This window comes from Leuresthes tenuis, unplaced genomic scaffold (assembly GCF_036924035.1).
Source record: "Leuresthes tenuis unplaced genomic scaffold, fLeuTen1.0.hap1 SCAF_1, whole genome shotgun sequence".
Classification (NCBI taxonomy): domain Eukaryota; kingdom Metazoa; phylum Chordata; class Actinopteri; order Atheriniformes; family Atherinopsidae; genus Leuresthes; species Leuresthes tenuis.
The window spans coordinates 98,567-109,098 of NW_027325355.1; positions in this window are offsets into that span (position 1 = coordinate 98,567).

Genomic DNA, 10,532 nt, shown 5'->3' on the forward strand with positions numbered 1-10,532 from the left:
TTACCTGGGACCCAGCACAGGGCAGGAGGGCCTGATGTCCACCAGGCTCGGGGCTTGCAGCGACCATATTCAGGGAGCTACTGTACCCCCAGAAGGTACCCACCCCGCCCAACCCCACTCAACCCAACCCCATCCCACCCCGGAGGACCTCTACAAAAAAACAAACAAACCACCCGGTCACACCAGACGCAGCAGCCCGGGCCTGAGACCCACCATCACCCAGGCCCCCCCCTCAACAGAGGAAAAGCACCCCCCCACCGCACGCCCCAACACCCTAAAGAAAACAACCACCTGCGGATACCCTGGAGGTCCCAGAGCAACAAGCCTGGCACCAGGACCTGCACCAACCCACCCATACTGTGGCATGTCCAGGGCAACCCAGCCCCCCCGGGCGCAAGGCAGCGCCCAGCCACCAGGGCCCAGGCCCAGCACCACCACCCACGCCAGAGCGGCCCAGCCACCCGGTACAGAGCCAGCAGCCACCACCCCAAGGCCCCTAAGGGACCCCGCCCCACACAGCAAGACATCCCCACCCGCAAGCCCCCAAAACTGCCCTCCAAGCCCGACACACAGTCCCCCCCAGCAATGACCAACCCGGTCCCCACGACCCGAGAGACCACCAGACGCCCAAAGCCACACAGCCCCCCCCAGCACACACCCAACCGCCCAGAGCGACGGGACAGCAACCCACCACCACCACTATGTGATAAAGCTAATCAGCGGGGACCAGAGAGAATGAAATTCAGCCAATTGATGTTTTGAGGAGGCAGACATTGTTTCCATGCTAATATAATCTAAAATAACATTTCTAAACTGCTTAATACACAGACTGTTTTTCGCTTTCCAGGTCATGAGAATAGTTTTCTTTGCGATACATAACACTGCGAGGACCATGCAAACAAGCAGAGAAAAAACAAACACACAAACAAACAAAAACAAGCACAAGTAGTGGCAATCGCATACAACACAACTGTGCATATAGATGACCTGAGGCGACATGGTAATACATCAACTGCTACTGGACTAATGAATGTGTATTGTGTGTGTGTGTGTGAGAACATGCAACACCCATGGCACAGGACCTACATGATAACCGTTCTTACTTATGAGTGTATAAGTGTACACGGCCACAATCCACAGCCCCCCCAAGCAATCAGAAACAGGCAGAGAGGCCCACAAGACCCAGGCCACCAGCAGCCCCCACGGAGCACAGAACCCAGGATACCCACCGCAGGGACAACCACGCATCCACCCAGAAGACAGCAGTGGAAGCCCCCGGACAGAGCCCCCATAAGCATAGGGCAGAGGCGCCCGGGAGCCAGGGGCAACAGCCCACCGACACCACCAGGCCCCAGCCGCCCAGACATGGGCCGTGCACCGGACCCGGCCCCAGGAGCCCGAGCGCCCCAAAACCCCCCGGCAGAGGCCCCACCCAATACCCGGGAGGGCCAAGCGCCCCAGACAGCCATGCAGTGGGTCAGCGCCTGCCTCAGTGCCCCTGGCCAAGAGCCCTGGCAGTCAAGACGTGCCCACAGGTGGGTGAAGTCGCGAGGAGTGGGGAGAGGCAACGCCGCCCCCCCATTGGGAGAAGCACAGGCAGGCCAGGCGACAGCAAGTCCCAGACCCAGGCCCAATCATCACCACACACACTTTCACGTCCCATACATCCACACGTCATCCCTCCCTTGACTCCGCTGGGGTCTAGCACAGTGGGCACACCATGGGGCCAGCAGCCCCCCAGCCACCACAGACCCTGAACCAGCAGAATAATTAATTCCTGCTGGCCACTCCTTCCCGAGCAGCAACCAGGAAGCAGGGGTGTGAGAAGACCCCTCCCCTCACCCTTCTGGCTCTTCAATATTTTCTAATAGTGAGCGATTAAAATTGAGGGGCAGCCAACCTTGTAGAACTGGGAGCGCGGCCCTCTGGGCAGCCTACATACCCAAAGAGCCCCGTCCACCAGATGCCACTCAGTGCAACCACCCCCCAAGACCTAATGTGTTTTTGTGTGTTTGATAAGTAGTGATGTCTAAGGTGTAATTAAAACAGGGGCGGGGAACTGCAGAGTGCAGCCAAGGGGACCACCTACGTGGCCCCATCCACTACACCCCACAGAACACACACGCCCCCCAAAACCCTTCATGTGTGAGTGTGTGCTGTGTACAGGAGCCAAAAGGGAGAGGGTATGGGGATATACACCGGGAGAGCTACTCTCCCCCGGAGAGGGCAGCCAGGGACTGGCAGCAATAGGCACCCCCGCTACCTGGGACCCAGCACAGGGCAGGAGGGCCTGATGTCCACCAGGCTCGGGGCTTGCAGCGACCATATTCCGGGAGCTACTGTACCCCCAGAAGGTACCCACCCCGCCCAACCCCACTCAACCCAACCCCATCCCACCCCGGAGGACCTCTACAAAAAAACAAACAAACCACCCGGTCACACCAGACGCAGCAGCCCGGGCCTGAGACCCACCATCACCCAGGCCCCCCCCTCAACAGAGGAAAAGCACCCCCCCACCGCACGCCCCAACACCCTAAAGAAAACAACCACCTGCGGATACCCTGGAGGTCCCAGAGCAACAAGCCTGGCACCAGGACCTGCACCAACCCACCCATACTGTGGCATGTCCAGGGCAACCCAGCCCCCCCGGGCGCAAGGCAGCGCCCAGCCACCAGGGCCCAGGCCCAGCACCACCACCCACGCCAGAGCGGCCCAGCCACCCGGTACAGAGCCAGCAGCCACCACCCCAAGGCCCCTAAGGGACCCCGCCCCACACAGCAAGACATCCCCACCCGCAAGCCCCCAAAACTGCCCTCCAAGCCCGACACACAGTCCCCCCCAGCAATGACCAACCCGGTCCCCACGACCCGAGAGACCACCAGACGCCCAAAGCCACACAGCCCCCCCCAGCACACACCCAACCGCCCAGAGCGACGGGACAGCAACCCACCACCACCACTATGTGATAAAGCTAATCAGCGGGGACCAGAGAGAATGAAATTCAGCCAATTGATGTTTTGAGGAGGCAGACATTGTTTCCATGCTAATATAATCTAAAATAACATTTCTAAACTGCTTAATACACAGACTGTTTTTCGCTTTCCAGGTCATGAGAATAGTTTTCTTTGCGATACATAACACTGCGAGGACCATGCAAACAAGCAGAGAAAAAACAAACACACAAACAAACAAAAACAAGCACAAGTAGTGGCAATCGCATACAACACAACTGTGCATATAGATGACCTGAGGCGACATGGTAATACATCAACTGCTACTGGACTAATGAATGTGTATTGTGTGTGTGTGTGTGTGTGTGAGAACATGCAACACCCATGGCACAGGACCTACATGATAACCGTTCTTACTTATGAGTGTATAAGTGTACACGGCCACAATCCACAGCCCCCCCAAGCAATCAGAAACAGGCAGAGAGGCCCACAAGACCCAGGCCACCAGCAGCCCCCACGGAGCACAGAACCCAGGATACCCACCGCAGGGACAACCACGCATCCACCCAGAAGACAGCAGTGGAAGCCCCCGGACAGAGCCCCCATAAGCATAGGGCAGAGGCGCCCGGGAGCCAGGGGCAACAGCCCACCGACCCCACCAGGCCCCAGCCGCCCAGACATGGGCCGTGCACCGGACCCGGCCCCAGGAGCCCGAGCGCCCCAAAACCCCCCGGCAGAGGCCCCACCCAATACCCGGGAGGGCCAAGCGCCCCAGACAGCCATGCAGTGGGTCAGCGCCTGCCTCAGTGCCCCTGGCCAAGAGCCCTGGCAGTCAAGACGTGCCCACAGGTGGGTGAAGTCGCGAGGAGTGGGGAGAGGCAACGCCGCCCCCCCATTGGGAGAAGCACAGGCAGGCCAGGCGACAGCAAGTCCCAGACCCAGGCCCAATCATCACCACACACACTTTCACGTCCCATACATCCACACGTCATCCCTCCCTTGACTCCGCTGGGGTCTAGCACAGTGGGCACACCATGGGGCCAGCAGCCCCCCAGCCACCACAGACCCTGAACCAGCAGAATAATTAATTCCTCCTGGCCACTCCTTCCCGAGCAGCAACCAGGAAGCAGGGGTGTGAGAAGACCCCTCCCCTCACCCTTCTGGCTCTTCAATATTTTCTAATAGTGAGCGATTAAAATTGAGGGGCAGCCAACCTTGTAGAACTGGGAGCGCGGCCCTCTAGGCAGCCTACATACCCAAAGAGCCCCGTCCACCAGATGCCACTCAGTGCAACCACCCCCCAAGACCTAATGTGTGTGTGTGTGTTTGATAAGTAGTGATGTCTAAGGTGTAATTAAAACAGGGGCGGGGAACTGCAGAGTGCAGCCAAGGGGACCACCTACGTGGCCCCATCCACTACACCCCACAGAACACACACGCCCCCCAAAACCCTTCATGTGTGAGTGTGTGCTGTGTACAGGAGCCAAAAGGGAGAGGGTATGAAGGCAGCCAGGGACTGGCTGCAATAGGCACCCCCGCTACCTGGGACCCAGCACAGGGCAGGAGGGCCTGATGTCCACCAGGCTCGGGGCTTGCAGCGACTATATTCCGGGAGCTACTGTACCCCCAGAAGGTACCCACCCCGCCCAACCCCATCCCACCCCGGAGGACCTCTACAAAAAAACAAACAAACCACCCGGTCACACCAGACGCAGCAGCCCGGGCCTGAGACCCACCATCACCCAGGCACCCCCCTCAACAGGGGAAAAGCACCCCCCCCACCGCACGCCCCAACACCCTAAAGAAAACAACCACCTGCGGACACCCTGGAGGTCCCAGAGCAACAAGCCTGGCACCAGGACCTGCACCAACCCACCCATACTGTGGCATGTCCAGGGCAACCCAGCCCCCCCGGGCGCAAGGCAGCGCCCAGCCACCAGGGCCCAGGCCCAGCACCACCACCCACGCCAGAGCGGCCCAGCCACCCGGTACAGAGCCAGCAGCCACCACCCCAAGGCCCCTAAGGGACCCCGCCCCACACAGCAAGACAGCCCCACCCGCAAGCCCCCAAAACTGCCCTCCAAGCCCGACACACAGTCCCCCCCAGCAATGACCAACCCGGTCCCCACGACCCGAGAGACCACCAGACGCCCAAAGCCACACAGCCCCCCCCCAGCACACACCCAACCGCCCAGAGCGACGGGACAGCAACCCACCACCACCACTATGTGATAAAGCTAATCAGCGGGGACCAGAGAGAATGAAATTCAGCCAATTGATGTTTTGAGGAGGCAGACATTGTTTCCATGCTAATATAATCTAAAATAACATTTCTAAACTGCTTAATACACAGACTGTTTTTCGCTTTCCAGTTCATGAGAATAGTTTTCTTTGCGATACATAACACTGCGAGGACCATGCAAACAAGCAGAGAAAAAACAAACACACAAACAAACAAAAACAAGCACAAGTAGTGGCAATCGCATACAACACAACTGTGCATATAGATGACCTGAGGCGACATGGTAATACATCAACTGCTACTGGACTAATGAATGTGTATTGTGTGTGTGTGTGTGTGTGTGAGAACATGCAACACCCATGGCACAGGACCTACATGATAACCGTTCTTACTTATGAGTGTATAAGTGTACACGGCCACAATCCACAGCCCCCCCAAGCAATCAGAAACAGGCAGAGAGGCCCACAAGACCCAGGCCACCAGCAGCCCCCACGGAGCACAGAACCCAGGATACCCACCGCAGGGACAACCACGCATCCACCCAGAAGACAGCAGTGGAAGCCCCCGGACAGAGCCCCCATAAGCATAGGGCAGAGGCGCCCGGGAGCCAGGGGCAACAGCCCACCGACCCCACCAGGCCCCAGCCGCCCAGACATGGGCCGTGCACCGGACCCGGCCCCAGGAGCCCGAGCGCCCCAAAACCCCCCGGCAGAGGCCCCACCCAATACCCGGGAGGGCCAAGCGCCCCAGACAGCCATGCAGTGGGTCAGCGCCTGCCTCAGTGCCCCTGGCCAAGAGCCCTGGCAGTCAAGACGTGCCCACAGGTGGGTGAAGTCGCGAGGAGTGGGGAGAGGCAACGCCGGCCCCCCATTGGGAGAAGCACAGGCAGGCCAGGCGACAGCAAGTCCCAGACCCAGGCCCAATCATCACCACACACACTTTCACGTCCCATACATCCACACGTCATCCCTCCCTTGACTCCGCTGGGGTCTAGCACAGTGGGCACACCATGGGGCCAGCAGCCCCCCAGCCACCACAGACCCTGAACCAGCAGAATAATTAATTCCTCCTGGCCACTCCTTCCCGAGCAGCAACCAGGAAGCAGGGGTGTGAGAAGACCCCTCCCCTCACCCTTCTGGCTCTTCAATATTTTCTAATAGTGAGCGATTAAAATTGAGGGGCAGCCAACCTTGTAGAACTGGGAGCGCGGCCCTCTGGGCAGCCTACATACCCAAAGAGCCCCGTCCACCAGATGCCACTCAGTGCAACCACCCCCCAAGACCTAATGTGTGTGTGTGTGTTTGATAAGTAGTGATGTCTAAGGTGTAATTAAAACAGGGGCGGGGAACTGCAGAGTGCAGCCAAGGGGACCACCTACGTGGCCCCATCCACTACACCCCACAGAACACACACGCCCCCCAAAACCCTTCATGTGTGAGTGTGTGCTGTGTACAGGAGCCAAAAGGGAGAGGGTATGAAGGCAGCCAGGGACTGGCTGCAATAGGCACCCCCGCTACCTGGGACCCAGCACAGGGCAGGAGGGCCTGATGTCCACCAGGCTCGGGGCTTGCAGCGACCATATTCCGGGAGCTACTGTACCCCCAGAAGGTACCCACCCCGCCCAACCCCATCCCACCCCGGAGGACCTCTACAAAAAAACAAACAAACCACCCGGTCACACCAGACGCAGCAGCCCGGGCCTGAGACCCACCATCACCCAGGCACCCCCCTCAACAGGGGAAAAGCACCCCCCCCACCGCACGCCCCAACACCCTAAAGAAAACAACCACCTGCGGACACCCTGGAGGTCCCAGAGCAACAAGCCTGGCACCAGGACCTGCACCAACCCACCCATACTGTGGCATGTCCAGGGCAACCCAGCCCCCCCGGGCGCAAGGCAGCGCCCAGCCACCAGGGCCCAGGCCCAGCACCACCACCCACGCCAGAGCGGCCCAGCCACCCGGTACAGAGCCAGCAGCCACCACCCCAAGGCCCCTAAGGGACCCCGCCCCACACAGCAAGACAGCCCCACCCGCAAGCCCCCAAAACTGCCCTCCAAGCCCGACACACAGTCCCCCCCAGCAATGACCAACCCGGTCCCCACGACCCGAGAGACCACCAGACGCCCAAAGCCACACAGCCCCCCCCCAGCACACACCCAACCGCCCAGAGCGACGGGACAGCAACCCACCACCACCACTATGTGATAAAGCTAATCAGCGGGGACCAGAGAGAATGAAATTCAGCCAATTGATGTTTTGAGGAGGCAGACATTGTTTCCATGCTAATATAATCTAAAATAACATTTCTAAACTGCTTAATACACAGACTGTTTTTCGCTTTCCAGTTCATGAGAATAGTTTTCTTTGCGATACATAACACTGCGAGGACCATGCAAACAAGCGGAGAAAAAACAAACACACAAACAAACAAAAACAAGCACAAGTAGTGGCAATCGCATACAACACAACTGTGCATATAGATGACCTGAGGCGACATGGTAATACATCAACTGCTACTGGACTAATGAATGTGTATTGTGTGTGTGTGTGTGAGAACATGCAACACCCATGGCACAGGACCTACATGATAACCGTTCTTACTTATGAGTGTATAAGTGTACACGGCCACAATCCACAGCCCCCCCAAGCAATCAGAAACAGGCAGAGAGGCCCACAAGACCCAGGCCACCAGCAGCCCCCACGGAGCACAGAACCCAGGATGCCCACCACAGGGACAACCACGCATCCACCCAGAAGACAGCAGTGGAAGCCCCCGGACAGAGCCCCCATAAGCATAGGGCAGAGGCGCCCGGGAGCCAGGGGCAACAGCCCACCGACCCCACCAGGCCCCAGCCGCCCAGACATGGGCCGTGCACCGGACCCGGCCCCAGGAGCCCGAGCGCCCCAAAACCCCCCGGCAGAGGCCCCACCCAATACCCGGGAGGGCCAAGCGCCCCAGACAGCCATGCAGTGGGTCAGCGCCTGCCTCAGTGCCCCTGGCCAAGAGCCCTGGCAGTCAAGACGTGCCCACAGGTGGGTGAAGTCGCGAGGAGTGGGGAGAGGCAACGCCGGCCCCCCATTGGGAGAAGCACAGGCAGGCCAGGCGACAGCAAGTCCCAGACCCAGGCCCAATCATCACCACACACACTTTCACGTCCCATACATCCACACGTCATCCCTCCCTTGACTCCGCTGGGGTCTAGCACAGTGGGCACACCATGGGGCCAGCAGCCCCCCAGCCACCACAGACCCTGAACCAGCAGAATAATTAATTCCTCCTGGCCACTCCTTCCCGAGCAGCAACCAGGAAGCAGGGGTGTGAGAAGACCCCTCCCCTCACCCTTCTGGCTCTTCAATATTTTCTAATAGTGAGCGATTAAAATTGAGGGGCAGCCAACCTTGTAGAACTGGGAGCGCGGCCCTCTGGGCAGCCTACATACCCAAAGAGCCCCGTCCACCAGATGCCACTCAGTGCAACCACCCCCCAAGACCTAATGTGTGTGTGTGTGTTTGATAAGTAGTGATGTCTAAGGTGTAATTAAAACAGGGGCGGGGAACTGCAGAGTGCAGCCAAGGGGACCACCTACGTGGCCCCATCCACTACACCCCACAGAACACACACGCCCCCCAAAACCCTTCATGTGTGAGTGTGTGCTGTGTACAGGAGCCAAAAGGGAGAGGGTATGAAGGCAGCCAGGGACTGGCTGCAATAGGCACCCCCGCTACCTGGGACCCAGCACAGGGCAGGAGGGCCTGATGTCCACCAGGCTCGGGGCTTGCAGCGACCATATTCCGGGAGCTACTGTACCCCCAGAAGGTACCCACCCCGCCCAACCCCATCCCACCCCGGAGGACCTCTACAAAAAAACAAACAAACCACCCGGTCACACCAGACGCAGCAGCCCGGGCCTGAGACCCACCATCACCCAGGCACCCCCCTCAACAGGGGAAAAGCACCCCCCCCACCGCACGCCCCAACACCCTAAAGAAAACAACCACCTGCGGACACCCTGGAGGTCCCAGAGCAACAAGCCTGGCACCAGGACCTGCACCAACCCACCCATACTGTGGCATGTCCAGGGCAACCCAGCCCCCCCGGGCGCAAGGCAGCGCCCAGCCACCAGGGCCCAGGCCCAGCACCACCACCCACGCCAGAGCGGCCCAGCCACCCGGTACAGAGCCAGCAGCCACCACCCCAAGGCCCCTAAGGGACCCCGCCCCACACAGCAAGACAGCCCCACCCGCAAGCCCCCAAAACTGCCCTCCAAGCCCGACACACAGTCCCCCCCAGCAATGACCAACCCGGTCCCCACGACCCGAGAGACCACCAGACGCCCAAAGCCACACAGCCCCCCCCCAGCACACACCCAACCGCCCAGAGCGACGGGACAGCAACCCACCACCACCACTATGTGATAAAGCTAATCAGCGGGGACCAGAGAGAATGAAATTCAGCCAATTGATGTTTTGAGGAGGCAGACATTGTTTCCATGCTAATATAATCTAAAATAACATTTCTAAACTGCTTAATACACAGACTGTTTTTCGCTTTCCAGTTCATGAGAATAGTTTTCTTTGCGATACATAACACTGCGAGGACCATGCAAACAAGCAGAGAAAAAACAAACACACAAACAAACAAAAACAAGCACAAGTAGTGGCAATCGCATACAACACAACTGTGCATATAGATGACCTGAGGCGACATGGTAATACATCAACTGCTACTGGACTAATGAATGTGTATTGTGTGTGTGTGTGTGAGAACATGCAACACCCATGGCACAGGACCTACATGATAACCGTTCTTACTTATGAGTGTATAAGTGTACACGGCCACAATCCACAGCCCCCCCAAGCAATCAGAAACAGGCAGAGAGGCCCACAAGACCCAGGCCACCAGCAGCCCCCACGGAGCACAGAACCCAGGATGCCCACCACAGGGACAACCACGCATCCACCCAGAAGACAGCAGTGGAAGCCCCCGGACAGAGCCCCCATAAGCATAGGGCAGAGGCGCCCGGGAGCCAGGGGCAACAGCCCACCGACCCCACCAGGCCCCAGCCGCCCAGACATGGGCCGTGCACCGGACCCGGCCCCAGGAGCCCGAGCGCCCCAAAACCCCCCGGCAGAGGCCCCACCCAATACCCGGGAGGGCCAAGCGCCCCAGACAGCCATGCAGTGGGTCAGCGCCTGCCTCAGTGCCCCTGGCCAAGAGCCCTGGCAGTCAAGACGTGCCCACAGGTGGGTGAAGTCGCGAGGAGTGGGGAGAGGCAACGCCGGCCCCCCATTGGGAGAAGCACAGGCAGGCCAGGCGACAGCAAGTCCCAGACCCAG